The sequence below is a fragment of the Meriones unguiculatus genome, chromosome 11 (genome assembly GCF_030254825.1).
Source record: "Meriones unguiculatus strain TT.TT164.6M chromosome 11, Bangor_MerUng_6.1, whole genome shotgun sequence".
NCBI lineage: Eukaryota > Metazoa > Chordata > Mammalia > Rodentia > Muridae > Meriones > Meriones unguiculatus.
Window position 1 is genome coordinate 50,907,490 of NC_083359.1, and position 14,012 is coordinate 50,921,501.

General features: G+C 47.1%; 1 long non-coding RNA gene and 1 other non-coding gene across 2 annotated transcripts; one reads left to right on the forward strand and one right to left on the reverse strand.

The window, feature by feature from the left end:
* Nucleotides 1-3,519: 3,519 nt before the first annotated feature.
* LOC110556841 (uncharacterized) lies at nt 3,520-8,732 on the reverse strand. The gene is made up of 3 exons (XR_002476913.2): nt 8,587-8,732; nt 5,550-7,193; nt 3,520-4,325 (listed from the first exon to the last, which is right to left on the reverse strand). It is a non-coding gene; the product is annotated as an uncharacterized LOC110556841 (long non-coding RNA).
* A 159-nt stretch (nt 8,733-8,891) lies between these two features.
* Nucleotides 8,892-8,963, forward strand: Trnat-cgu (transfer RNA threonine (anticodon CGU)). The gene has a single exon. It is a non-coding gene; the product is annotated as a tRNA-Thr (tRNA).
* The last annotated feature ends 5,049 nt before the right edge of the window (nt 8,964-14,012 follow it).

The window sequence follows — 14,012 nt, forward strand, 5'->3', positions numbered from 1 at the left end:
CCCACTTCTGGTTTTATATGTTGTTGTTTTGAGAGGTTTGTTTGTTTTCTGAGACAAGGTCTCAAGAGCCAGGCTGGCCTTGAACTTGCTATGTAGGTAAGGATGGCCTTGTACGTATGATCCTCCTGCCTCCACTTCTTCAGTGCTAAAATTACAGGTATGGGCCAAGTTTTATGCAGTGCTGGGGATCAGCCCAGGGCATATGCGTGCCAGGAAAGCACTCCACAAGCTGAGCTGCATTCTGCTTCTCTTTCTTGTCTGAGCCGTGCTTTGTAAGACCCCAAGATGCAAAGAGTTGCTGCTTCAGGCACTTACCCCTGTATTCCAAGCTTCGCCAGCCACCAGGTCTTACCGGCCATGACAAAACTGTGTCTCCTGAAACCATGAGCCGAAACAAATTTCTCTCTTAAATTACTTCTGTCAGCATTTTGTCAGTGTTGGGGAAAGTACATAATTCACAGAGCCAACCTGGCCAGACCTCCAGTGCTCCACGCAATAAAAAAGATGACAAAGCATATACACCGTGCTGGTGTTTGTGAGGAAAATAATTCCATCCCTGGGGATAAAGGCAGATCAACACAAAAGCAAAGACATTGTATGAAAGCAAACCAGTGCCTGGGGTTGAAGAGAGAGCTCGATGCTAAAGCACTCTTGATGCTCTTTCAGAGCACCCAAGTTCAGTTCCCTGCACCTATATTGGACAGCTCACATTGCTTGCAACTACAGCCCCAGGAGATCAGAGGCCCACACCTGCCACATCATATACATATAATTTCCTTATCCATATCATATGCACATGCATACACATGGCCATACGCATATACATAGCATACACATTGATACATATACATAAATAAAACTAAAGGAAAGTCTAAAGCTGGCTCTTAGGACTGCCTCCTTGAAAAGGGGGAAAGGAGAAGAGTGAGCTGGGAGGGAGGGAGCTCTCTGCCACTTCACTCAGCAACCTGGTGCCAAAAGCACGTGCTGATGCTTTTCCTTAGATAGCCTGCTTGTCCTTTGAAGAGCTCAGCTGACTTTTTTATTCCCAGATGCCAGTGTGGACTTGATCAGGCTCTGGAATGAACCAACTTAATTGTATTCTTTCCCAGGTGGAGCTTCAGAGTGATTGGATGAAATGGTGCCAGGGCATCCCTCAAGAGTGCTGTTACATTGCAGGAAAGAAAAAATGTGCTTTTCCATCTTTCCATTTGAGCATGGTTGCTAGTGTTTGCTGAGGGTACGGAGGCCATCAACGTCACCCTCTTTCCTGAGCTTGGATCTTCAGTTACACAGACAGCACATGTACAGCAGTCAGCAGCTGACACACAATCCAATGGAGCAAGGGGGTTGCTTACCTAAATGGAATGTTAAAAGGAAAATGTTTTCCTCTTAGAATCACAGGAAACTCACATTGTAAGATTGCAGTGATGTAAATTTGGAATCAAAGACTTGAAAGGGAGAAAGAAGTGGAGAGGGAAGAAGAAGAGGACAGGAACAGGGAGAAGGGGAAAGAGAAACTGAGGTAGGAGAATCAGAAGTATATAGTTTGAGACTATCCTGTGCTCTATAAGACCTAGCTCCAGAAACAAAAAAGAAAACAGGAGGGAAGTCTATAGAGGAAGCCCCAAGTGTGTAAGTCCTGAGTGAACCTCTGTCATTTACATGAGCCAACATATGAAGGAAAATGGCAGAGGCTCGGAGGAGTGGTAAAGCCTTCCTCTGGTCCCTGTGGTGATGTTGATAGTCTGTGCAAATAGTGTCCACCATTACAGTTCAACCTAAAGACTGCTCCCTCCACAGTCAGCTACAACTGCTAACCCTGCCTCCTCATTTATCTGTATGTATTGATGACCCAACCCCCGCCCCGTTTGTATTAACCCTGTCTCTCCATTCAACACCATAGAGTAAACATGCTGAGCTTCCAGGGTGCTGGGGGTTTCTCCATTCCAGAGTCCACCCAACTCCAACTTTTCCATGTGTCTGTGTATGTTTGCATTTTGTTCATTTCTTCCAATCAAGTCCATCCTTGGAGTAGTGCTAGATGAGGCAGAAGTCAAAACCACTGAAGCAAGCAAATGGAAAGCTCTCCTAGGAAGATGATTATTCAGCCATTGCTTCCCTATATAATCCAGACATTTTGGTTTCCTCCCTCTCACTGCTTTTTCTCTCTCCCTGGGTGCCCATGATCTTTCTCTCTTTCCCTTCCCCTTCTTCTCTGTCTCCCTCCCTATGGCTACTTCCCTGGCCTCCTTCCTTGGGACCAGGAGGTCCTGCCTGAGAGCTGCATCCAATAAACCTGCCTTTATGCTTTAATCTGATTTGAATTGGCTCATTTCATCAGTGGAGAAAACTTATTAGGTGGGTTTAGGGTTGTGGTTGAACTCAAGACCTCATGCATGTTATGATAGCACTTTTCCACTGAGCTACATACCACAGCCTAGGGGTTTCTGTATAAAGACACATGAATGAAATATACAGGAAAAGCAATAATCAACTAGACTTCCTCAAAAATTTAAACTTTCATTCTTAAAAAGGCACCATTAAGCAAGTGAAAATGTAGTGGACAGGAAGATGGCTTGAGAGACCAAAGAATTAAAAAATAGTTTTTTGGGTTATTGGATTAAAGTTTAATGCTCAAGTCTGAACAAAGGCCAGACACATCAAGACATGTCCAGCCACCTGCAGGGAGGAACCAGCCTTTTTGCATTCTTTCCTGCCCACTAGAGATACAGTTGCTAGGAAACCAGCCCAGATCACTCCTCTCCTCTAGCAACAGCCAAACAAAGGAAGTCAGACCATTAGTCAGTTTAAAATGCAACATCCCCTTTTGTATTTTAACTAATAGGAGACTACCAAGCTGGAATTCCCCTGCTTTGGGTGCACTGGGAGGGACTGAGACCTATACATCACCCTCCTCCCCCTGAGCTCAGGGCTCTACTCTCAATTGCTTCTTTGGTGAGGGTGTGAGCCCAAGCTTGTAATAAAAAGACCCTACTGCCTCTGTGTCAGAATTGGCTCCTTGGTGGTCTTTGGAGTCTGTGAGATTTGGGCATAACAGGTTCAGGGGGTAAAGTGCTTGCCAGGCAAGCCTGAGGACATGAGTTTGGATCCTAACACACAGACACACACACACAACTGCAAGATCTAAAAAAAATATTCACAATACATATGCCTGATAAAACTCTGAATTGTTGGAAGGACCCTGCTGTTTGAGGTTGCAGTCCTCCCAGTCTGGACAGCCATTCTGAGCTCAGTGTTAAGGTGCAGGATTCCCTCTCTTCAGCAGGGCCTCCTGCTCTCTGCCTAACTTCATCTAGAGAGTGTCTCTAGACAGATGCCCCTAGCCACATTTGATATATGGCCTTTGACACAGCTCCCTGACAGTGCTCCCCTCCCTGTACATATATGATAATTAGGTACTGTGTTCTGGTTCATACAACAGCAGCATGATGTTTAATGTAAATCAAGTATCATTGAAGTACCTAGTGTTAGGTCCAGTGAAATGATGATGTACACAGATTTTATATGAGAGACGTTTATTGGCTGGAGATGAAGAGAGAGACATGATGGGGGAAGGAAGGGGGCATCCTGACAGAGAAAGGAGAGCAAGAGAGCAAGAGAGTAAGAGGGCAAGAGAGACAAGTGGTTGGCTGATCCTTTTATGGAGCAACTGAACCACGTCTGCCAAGTGTAGCCACCTGGCAGGTGACACATGATGACATCATAGGTTACTAGGCAACCCAGAAGCAGGCTATCTAAATACTAACATTCCTCCCTTTTTCTATAATTAAAAAATGAGGAGCTTGGGCTGCTTTTCATGTAAGGCAGGTTAAAGTATATAAGTGAAGGTTCATTGGAAGGAGCTCTTGGTTGCCATGCAAGGAAGTAAGAGAGAGAGAGAGAAAAATGTTGAGGAGAGAAAGTCCCTGCCCTGGAATGTTCAGGGTAGAGGGTTGCCAGTAGAGTTGCCAGCCACATACTACAGCAGGTAGTGACTGAGGAATGCTGGGAGAACCTGGAGCTACTTGTCCTGGCCCTGAAGCACACCATTCCAGCCTTTTATTAATAATAAGTGAATAACTGGTGGAGAGTCTCTTCTGGCTTCTTTCTGTTGACACAGGAGGTGCTGGCAAAGGCTGAAATGCTGGCCAAGTCCAGGAAGAAAAGGCTGTTTTGATGCTGTCCAAGGTCTGTGAGAACATCCACGGATGGGAGGGAAAGTGCAGGTCCAACTTGATGGAAGTCTGTGAGGTCAGACTGGAACAATTGTGGTAGCTGCTTTGGTGCTGCTGTGGATATAGGAAACATCTGGGTCTGGCAGGATACTGAAACACATATGTAAGCAGAAGACAAAGTTAAGTAGGTTATGGAGAAAATTCCTTTAGGTGTACACTTAAAACTTTTGGGAGAGTGAACAGAGGTGGAAGGTTTGGATCAAAGAGACTCGAACAGGGGAACCTCCACTTAACTGAGGGATCTTCCATTTATCCAATCACTGGCAGTAATTATAAAGGCTTTGCTTTGGATCTGTCATCTAAAGAAATTGAGACCAAGTTTGGTTACAGAGGTGTGTAAGCTTAGAGGTCCTTAAAGCAGGCACTAGATACAGAAATCTGAAATTCTCCAGAAGATATCCCAGAGGAGAATTTGGAGGAAAAAATGGACTATTCCCATTGGGCATGTAGGAGTCAGTGACCTATCAAGGCATCCCAAGACCAAGGTTTGACTCAGTAGAGTAATATGGCACAATTTGTTCCAACAGCTTGTCAGCGTTGGCCAGAGACCAAGGGTACATAGCAGACACAGTTTACCTAGTGCTACAGTTTTCATAGACAAGGGAGAGGGGGAGGGAGCGAAATCATGGCAGTAGAAATCTTACCCAGGGGAGAAGAAGGTCCTAGATGAAGGGTTTGGATGTAGATTGGCAAGAACGGTAGGAAGTGTTTGCACCAACCAGAAGTGAAGACTCACCAATTGGCTGGTGTTATGTGTAGGAATGTAGCAATCAGTAGCCAGGAAAGGGGAGTCCCAAAACCAGGGAAAGGGAAGGAATCCCACCCTCTCAGATAGGCAAGAGGTACAGTACTAATCTGGAGTCCACCTGACCTGAGAGGTGGATTCAGGTGGATTTCCTGCAGCTTACACGAATTACTTTTAAGTTTTTTGCAAAGGAGATAAAACTTTAGACATGTTAACATCACAATTGTAATCTGCACTAAAATACACATTGTAGAAAAGGCAGTAGACACACACATTTGTGTTAACAGCATAAGCATTCTTTAAGGAGAGCTCTGAAAAGGCAGAAGCCTTTCATGAAGTAAAAGGGACAAAAGCTCCCTTGACCTTAACCTTTAGTATGATTACACATTATGGAGATTTAAAGGCGATTTAAAATCTTGAGCTTGGAACCATGATAATGGGTGGTACGGTGGAATGTTTTTGTATTAGAGTTAGATTAATAAATCAGAGCTCTATTGATAAAGGTCAAAGCTCTAGATAGTCAATATAACAGTAGCATAGCAACAGGAGGAAATTTTAAGCATTTTTACCTTAAATCACCTTCTAGTCTTGTGCTTCTCCTGACTTCATGGACTGGTACGAGACATTCCCCCAGGCAGGAGGAGAACCACATGCATCCATAACATATAAAGAACGTGTATGATTCAATATGATAACAAGTCATAAACACGGCAAAAGTTTTGAGTCAAAATTTCAGAAGGAAGATAGAACATATGGCTAATAAGCACAGGAAAAATTTCACTGGTCATCAGGGTAATAAAAATTAGAGCAATACAATCAAAGACAAAATATGGAAGATGTCAAGTGCTTGGGACACCTTATCTGGTGGAACTGTAAAACAGCAAACATCACTTGATCGATAGCTTTTACTCTTAGCTCCAGAAACCCACACAACTCACAAGTGTGTATGTCACACACCAAATCTTTGAGATGCCTACCCCCAGAAAAACAGTGAGAAGGGGACTGTTCTCTGGCCCCCACCACCTGGGTCCGTTACTCACACTGCTGCACCACATCCACCCCCAACAGAGGAGCAGAGAATCTATGAGCAGCACATAATGGTCTAAGTAGTTAGGGATTTAGGGGAAAGCCTGTTGTCATCAAGTAGCCTAAATACTCAGGCCTTCAGGTTTCCCTCCACATGCAAATAAGTTTCTCCAAGAATACTGCAAGCTGCTTGGAGGAGCGCTCCAGGCAAGGTCTGCAGCATGAGTGTCTTCTGAGAGTATATCAGTGCAGAACCCAGGGCCTCCGCCATGCCCACCCAATCAGTCAGCCTTTAGCAAGGTTTGAGGGAGGGCCTATGCACCATTGAGCAAGGCTTTGCCCAGCCACTAGGCAAAGAACACACGTGAGCATCCTCATTGCTCACGTGAAGGACCCATAGTGCTCTTCCTAGCTCAGTGGGGGCTAAAGATGGAGGTCCAGGAAGCCCAGCTGAAGGAGCCAGCTAAAGAACTGTCCTCCTCGGAGACATTTTCATCACGCTGGCCATAAACAACCTAGCCAGCAACTTCCACAGTAGACAGATTATTGCATCTGCCATCCACACAGAGACCCATGTTCACCAATCAAGATGAGAAGGGAAACAGCTTGAAGACTTCTGCAACCAGCACAGGTGTCTTGCAGCCTGACAGTGCTAGGGTGCATCTCCATGGCAGAGCTTTTGTCTAGAATAGCCACAGCCATGCTTACACTGCCAAGCACCGCAGAGTAGACTAACAAATTTCAAGAACTGTGTTTGTGTATGTGCCACTCTCACACACATCTGTATGTAGGTGACCATGGAGACAAGAGGAGGCTCTGGACTCCTTGGAGCTGGAGTTATAGAGGCTTAATGGTGTCCAACACGGGTGCTGAGACTGTGCCTGAGCAGTGCTGCAACCCCTGAGCCAGCCCTCCAGCCCTAAAAGTCACATTTAAAAGAGACAGGCACTAGGACAGAGGTACTGGAAGAAAACAGAAAACCATGTATAGTTTTTCTAAAATCCTTAAAAATGCCTTTTTAACACAAAAAAAAATATAGACACTTAAATTTCTTGAACTTCAGTGCTCAATCATGCAGATGAAACCAGACATCAGATCATGACACCAGGCTCCCCTTCAGGTCCATCAGAAGCTTTCTCACTTGAAGCACAGGCTTGCTCCCCTCTGCCCCAAGAGGCTGCACAGGCCTGTTAGAAGGGGAAAGCAAATTGCATTAGTTGGGACAGCCTGGGCTACAGAGAGAGACCTTGCCTCAAAACAACAGGAAACAAAAGCCAGCAGAGGTCCTCCCAGAGCACTTGGGAAGCCTTCTGGTCTCCATGCTCCCAAGACTCCCCTAAACCAGAGGCCTGCAGAGACAAGGAAAACTTTTGAGGCATTTGAGTTCTTTCAGAACAACAGACATGCTGAGAAGGGGCGTGCTCTGAGCCACCACCAGAGGCTTTGCTGGCATCTCAGAACCCGTGAACCTTGCCTGGAACTCAGAAAGGACATTTTCAGAACCACTTGAAAGGAAAGGCCACAGGTTGATAGTATTTACTGACAACCTGCACTGCAGGCATTTCTCTGAGCTGTGGCCACTATAGAGGTGTCCACTTCTCTGGTGTTGGCATTACAGGCTTATGAATGTTTTAAAGATTTGATTTTAATTTATAAATGAATGTGGATTTCCCATGCCTTCTTATGCCCTTGCCCAAATGTTTTCCTCCAAGTGACTTGATAAACCTGGTCCTGGTATTCTTTTGTTTTCTGTTTGTTTGTGACAAGCTCTCATTTTGTAGCCCAGACCTGGAATTCACTGTGCATTTCAGGCTGGCTTCCAACTTAGGCAATCCCCCTGCTTCAGCCTCTCAAGGGCTTGTATGAAGGTTCTGCAGTACAGGATGGACTGTGGATATTCTGAACACATATGGCCCTACTATCTGACTGCACAGCACTAGCTCAAGCAGATCCCACTGGCAAAAAAAAAAAGATGCAGGCCCCACAATGGCTAGCTCTCAGTCACAGATTCAATCAATTGTGTGAAAACATACAACGGGAAAAGGAAGTTTTAAATAATGGGTGAGAAAGCCCATCCGTGCATAATAATGTTTTGACATTTGTTTTGGCATACATAATCCACTCAGTAATAATATGCTAATGCTATGCAGCGTGCTAATGAGCAGTAGGCGTTTTTATTTTTCAAATCACAGGCTAGCAATAAATGTGGCGAGTCTAACCCAAGCCACCGAAGTTAAGGCGAAGAGCTGGGACTGGCATAATCAGCCCACTTAAAGAAAAACAATGACCTTTGAATCCAGGAACAGGAAGGTAGGTATTGACAGTCCAGAGCTCTACAGCTCAGACCTGGCACATAAATGTCATGGAGATGTAAACCCAGAAGCCGGGACCAAAACCCCAACACAGATCGCATTTTCAGTAGATTCCAGACACTGAGACTGATACCAGAGATATTCCCTGTGCCAGACAGGAACAGTCTGCGAAAAAGCCAGCTTTTTCTCTTGCAAAATCGACGCGCCGCTTCCCACCCCTGCGCAGGGCAGCCGAGGTGGCTCGAATAATGACAACTGGCCACCGTACCTGTTTTCTGTGGTGAGGGAAACTGAGGCTGGGAAAGCCGCGGCGCTGGCGAGCGAGCTCGGCCGCGGAGCCGGGATCCCGCCCACGCGCCTCCGCGCCGCGGGCGGGAACGCCTAGGCCGCGCCGAGCACGCGCGCGGAGCCCTGCGTCGGCCGGGGCCGCCGGCGCGCGCCCGTGCGCAGACCCGTCAGCCGGGCGCAGGGGCGGGGCAGCGGCGACCCGCTCCAGCCCGCGCTCGCTCTCGTCAGGCCAGCTCACGGGAGCGGCGCCAGCATAGAGGCTCGCGCGGCCGCCACCCCGGCACAGGCGCGGTGGCCAAGTGGTAAGGCGTCGGTCTCGTAAACCGAAGATCACGGGTTCGAACCCCGTCCGTGCCTGCTTCTCTCTAGGTAGAGGAGACATTTTAGGTGAAAACCCTTTTCAAGCGTGATCATGAAATCCCAACTCCTGAGCTTCGATTTGCCTTTCTTTCCTAGAATGACTGTTTTCTTTCAGCTTGCTTTCAAACTAACTTCTCCCTCGCGCAGGGTGACAGTGGGTACTCCAACCTTGGCCCTTCTGGATCGAGTCCTCTGCAAGGTTGTCCCTGCAAACAGCGCCCCTTCCGCTCACGGGGCTTTAACTTCTGGGAGAAGTTTGCGGAGTGCGCCCGGTGGACAGAGGCCGCAGTCTGGAAGCGTCTTACGGTAAGAGCTTCTTACTGATTGGTACCTGGCTGGCTTCAGGGCGCTTCACCTTCTTTTGGTCATTAAAGTCCAACATTACCCGCCCTAGAGAAAGAACCGCTGTTGCCCAACGTCGCGTCCACACCCAGAGTCAGCTGGAGTCAGTCTCGCTTGCAATTTTTACAAGAAACTCGGCGCAAGTACATCGCCTTCCAGAAGAGAGAAAGCCCTTCCCGGACTTGGAACGACTCTGATCTGAATCCGTCAGGCGCGGAGCCTCCTTTCTCTCCTAGCTAAAATGGGTCACGTGGCCAGAGGCACCCAGAGGAAGCACCCAGACACTCGCTGCATAGGTGGCCTTTGTATGTGGAGCCTGTCCCAGGACATCACAGAGGTTTTGCCTTCTCAGAGGGTGGACCAGAGAGTGCTCGAAGTGGCTTTGACTGTCTGACTCCAGCTCTAGGACCAGCATCTTGTGAATATGACAGGCCCTTGAGATTGAAGCAAGCACCTGTGGAGCTACTAGCGTGCTCCCGAGAGAGCTGAACTGGCGAGGGCCAGTCAGGCCAGAGCAGGCTCTCCTAACCAGAAAGGGAAGGGAGCTGTGCACTGGGGGAGATGGGCCAGACGCCAGTCTGGACAGTAGTGACTCTCACAAGTGGTTAAAACACAGCTGCAACACCCCTGGTCCTCTGAGGACACAGGGTCTTGTCATTTGTGTTTTTGATAAGCTTCAGGAAGATGCTGTTTCTAGTTCCCAGGCCACATTCTGAAAACCGCTGCCGTGGCAAGCCACATTACCGACCCAGGGAAGAAAGAGAATGTGCTGCACGCTCGTGGAAGGTAATCCTCATCAAGCTGGAGACTGGAGTGCTGTGGCATGGCTCAGCCAGAAAGTTCTTGCTGGGTGAGCATGAGGACCTGCGTTCAGACTCCAGCACCTACATTTTTAAGAAGGCGATCCTTCATCCACCAATCTAGCTGACTGAAGGAGCTTGTCTCAGAAAGTAGGATGTAGGACTAGTAGTCGTGGCCCCAGCACTTGGGAGGCAGAGGCAAGCGTATCTCCGACTGAATTCCAGGACAGCTGGGGTTACACAGAGAAACCCTGTCTGAAAGAAAGAAAGAAAGAAAGAAGGGAGGGAGAGAGGGAGGGAGGGAGGGAGGGAGGGAGGGAGGGAGGGAGGGAGGGAGGGAAGAAGAAATTAAATGCTTCTCACATACCTCTCTCTTTTTGAATAAACAGTGGCAGTGAAAAGCCTAGCGGGCTTCCTTAAGCAGAAGGTGCCTTAGTTTCAGTACTGAGGCAAGCGATCTCTCCTAGAATCAAGGACAGACTGCACAGGTGCAAGCTGCAACAGTGCCACCTTGTGGTAGCATGAAGCAAAAGCATGAATGCTTTTGACCCTGCCCCCTTGGAAAAAGCCTAGACCTGGCCATTTAACTCACTATGCCTTGGTCTCCTCCACTGTAAAGTCAGAATGATACACAGTCACTTATTTCTTCTGTTGTGGACTTTCCCCTCCATTACTGGGGGTGGGGTGATCCCAGGGCCTTCAGTGTTCGAAGTAAACACTACACTGGATTTAATTTTGAGACAGGCTCGTTCACACTGAGTTAGCCAGGCTGGCCTCAAGTTCCTGATTCCCATGCCTCAGTGATTACAGGCTTGCTCCATCACACTTAGCTCTGTCACGGACTTCTGATGATCAGTCAGCAAGGTTCTGCAAAAGTTATTTCATGACATCACTGAAGAAACCATTTGTTTTCTGAAGTGGTGACAATAGCCACGGCTGAGTCAGGGAAGTGTCTGTTCCGGATTGTTTTAAGATACATTCTAATATCTCTATTGTAGGGTCTGGGAGATGTCTCATCAACACTTGTTTTTGCTAAAATTCCTTCCCAGTTCCTCCTGAGGTCCAGTAGAAACAGGATTCCACGAAAATTCACTCTCGGGAATCAGTGTGTTTATTGGGTCGGTGCTCCTCCCTTCCAGAGCACGGGGAGGGTTGGATGCTCCTCTCGCCAAAGGCTGCTCTGGAAGTCTTCACCCAGCATGGATAATGGCTTTCCATAGCCACACAGATGGAGGACTCAGCATATTGTACTGTAGTGCCTCCCATTCAGGGCACTCTTGTCTACAGTATGTGGTAGAAAGGCAGGTAAACCCCATGAGCCTCCCCATTCCTCTGTGAGGGGCTGGAAACAGTCAACAAGCCAGCTGACATGTGTGCACCAGCACCCACACCTACTGACACAATTATTTTCACAAAAACAGAACATCAGCTAAAGTTCTATGAAGTTACAGTTAGTCAAGAGCAGCTAATACCAGAGGTTAGAGGGCATAGCTAAAGACTCCAAGATAACAGTTGTTGGGCTTGGAGCGTAGTCTTGTGCAACAGCTGCACACACTTACACAAACAAAAACAAATGCCACAGATACGTACAGATATGCCAACGCACTGGGTTGTGGCTGGCTGGCAAAGTGTTGCTGAGCACAAAGCCCTGCCCCAGTCCCAGCACCATGCACATATATGCAAAACAACTGCACAGATTTAATTTAAACAATTTCATGACATGGGGTTCATCCTTGATACCAAGTAATATGCACACACGTTGCCTCCAAAAGTTCCCTTGTGTCTGCTTGGCATCTGCTTATTTGTTTAGGTGTGGTAAGTACTTATCACATGGGCTTCTCTCCCTGGAATCTCTAACACTGTGCACTGACTACTAGGCCTTATGCTGATAGGCAATGCCTGTAATCTCAGGAAGGCAGAGGCAAGCAGAGCTCTGTGAGGTTGAGGTCAGCCTGGTCAACAAAGGGAGTCCAGGACAGTCGAGGCTACACAGAGAAACCCTGTCTTGAAAAAACAAAACAAAACAAAAAACACCAAAAGAAGAAGACGATGAAGAAAAAGAGGCCCTTTCGCAAAGGAGTGAGCTGTCTGTACACATTCCTGCCTTGAGCACATTCCTATGTTTCAAACCAATAGCACATTTTAACATGAGCATACTTAGAAGAAATGAGTGTGGTAACGCCTGAAGGGGGCCCTTCAGGGTAAACAGGAGGGGCTCTGCTGAGCAGATCACAAGGTGGCTCTGTGTTCCCTTTGCCCCTCATTCATATGAGTGTAGATAGAAGATTTCCTGTGGGCAGAACTGCACTAACAAATCAGCAAGCCTCACTACTGCAAGGTCTGCTCCCTCTCTTCTCTCCCTCCCCCTTTGTCCTCTTCCTCCCCCTTTTTTCCTCTGTTTTCCCTCTTCCTGCTCCTCCTCCTCTCCCACTCCTCCCTCTCTTTCTTTTAGTTCAAGACAAAGTCTCATATAACCCAGGCTGGCCTAGAACTCTTTAGGTAGAAGAATGGCCATGAACTTCTGGTCTTCCTGCCTCCATCTCTCATGCTTAAAATCATGCCCAGCTTATGTGGTACTGGGGATAGAACTCAGTGTTTCATGCCAGCTAGGCAAACACACTACCAACAACCTCAGCCTGTATCACCTTTCTGCTCCAAAAGGCTGTGGCTCAATGGGCTGTGGTCCTTTGATTGGCAAATCCTTTAACCAGCGAGTTGTTTTTGTTTTTAAATCTGGATTTTTTTTAATATAAAATGTCTTGATTTAAAAACGTTGGCTACTAAATCAAATGTATTGCTATTAGTTTAGATGCGATATGGGTCAACTGAAACATGTCTGCTTCATCTGGGTGTGGACAAACCTCTAGGCAAAAAACCAACAAAAACTGCCACATACAGCAGACATTTGTTTTTAAGTTGCTGTTGGTATAAGAGTCAGGGCCACGGCAGTGCTTGGATTTCAAAGAGGAGTTCTGTCCCCATGGGGAAGTACAGCAACCTTCCATTTTCCATTTAGATCAGAATTTCTTATATATATATTTTCTCTTTTTTATTATTATCATTTATTATAATTTATTCAAATTGTATCCCAGCTACGCCCTGCCTCCCTCATCTCCTCCCTCCCTCTTCTCCCCCTATGCCCCTCCCCTAGTCCTCCTCCACTTCCTTCTGACCCTAGCCGATCAGGTCTCATCAGGACTGGCTGCATTGTCTTCCTTTGTGGCCTGGGAAGGCTGCAACTCCCATAGAGAGGTGATCAGAGAGCCAGTCACTGACTTCATGTCAGAGACAGCCTGGTTCCCATTACTAGGGACCTCACTTGGAGACTGAGTCTATGGGCCCTTTGGGCCACAGCCTTTTGGAGCAGAACGATGATAAAGGCTGAGGTTGTTGGTAATATGTTTGCCTAGCATGCATGAAACACTGGGTTCTATCCCCAGTACCACATAAGCTGAGCATGCTGATGCATGATTATAAGGGTTTAAGGTCCTCTCATGCATGGTCCTTAGTTGGGGTATCAGTCTCTGCAAACTAAACCAGAGCTCAGGTTTGTGGTTTTGTTTTGTTTTGTTTTTGTCTGTTGGTCTCCTTGTGGAGCTCCTGTCCCCTCCAGGTCTTTCTATCTCCCCCTTCTTTCATAAAATTCCATGCCCTCTGCCCAAAGTTTAGCTATGAGTCTCAGCCTCTGCTTGATACCTCAATCAGTAGAGTCTTTCAGAGGCCCTCTGTGGTAGGCTCCTGTCCTGTTCCCTGTCTTCTCCTGCTTCTGATGTCTATCACGTTTGTCCTTCTGAATGAGGATTGAGCATCTTCCCTCTTTTATCTTTTTTTGATTGTTTGCTTCTATGCTTCTCCTTCTCCTCCTCTTCCTCTTCCTCCTCCTTCTTTTCCTCCTCTTCTTCCT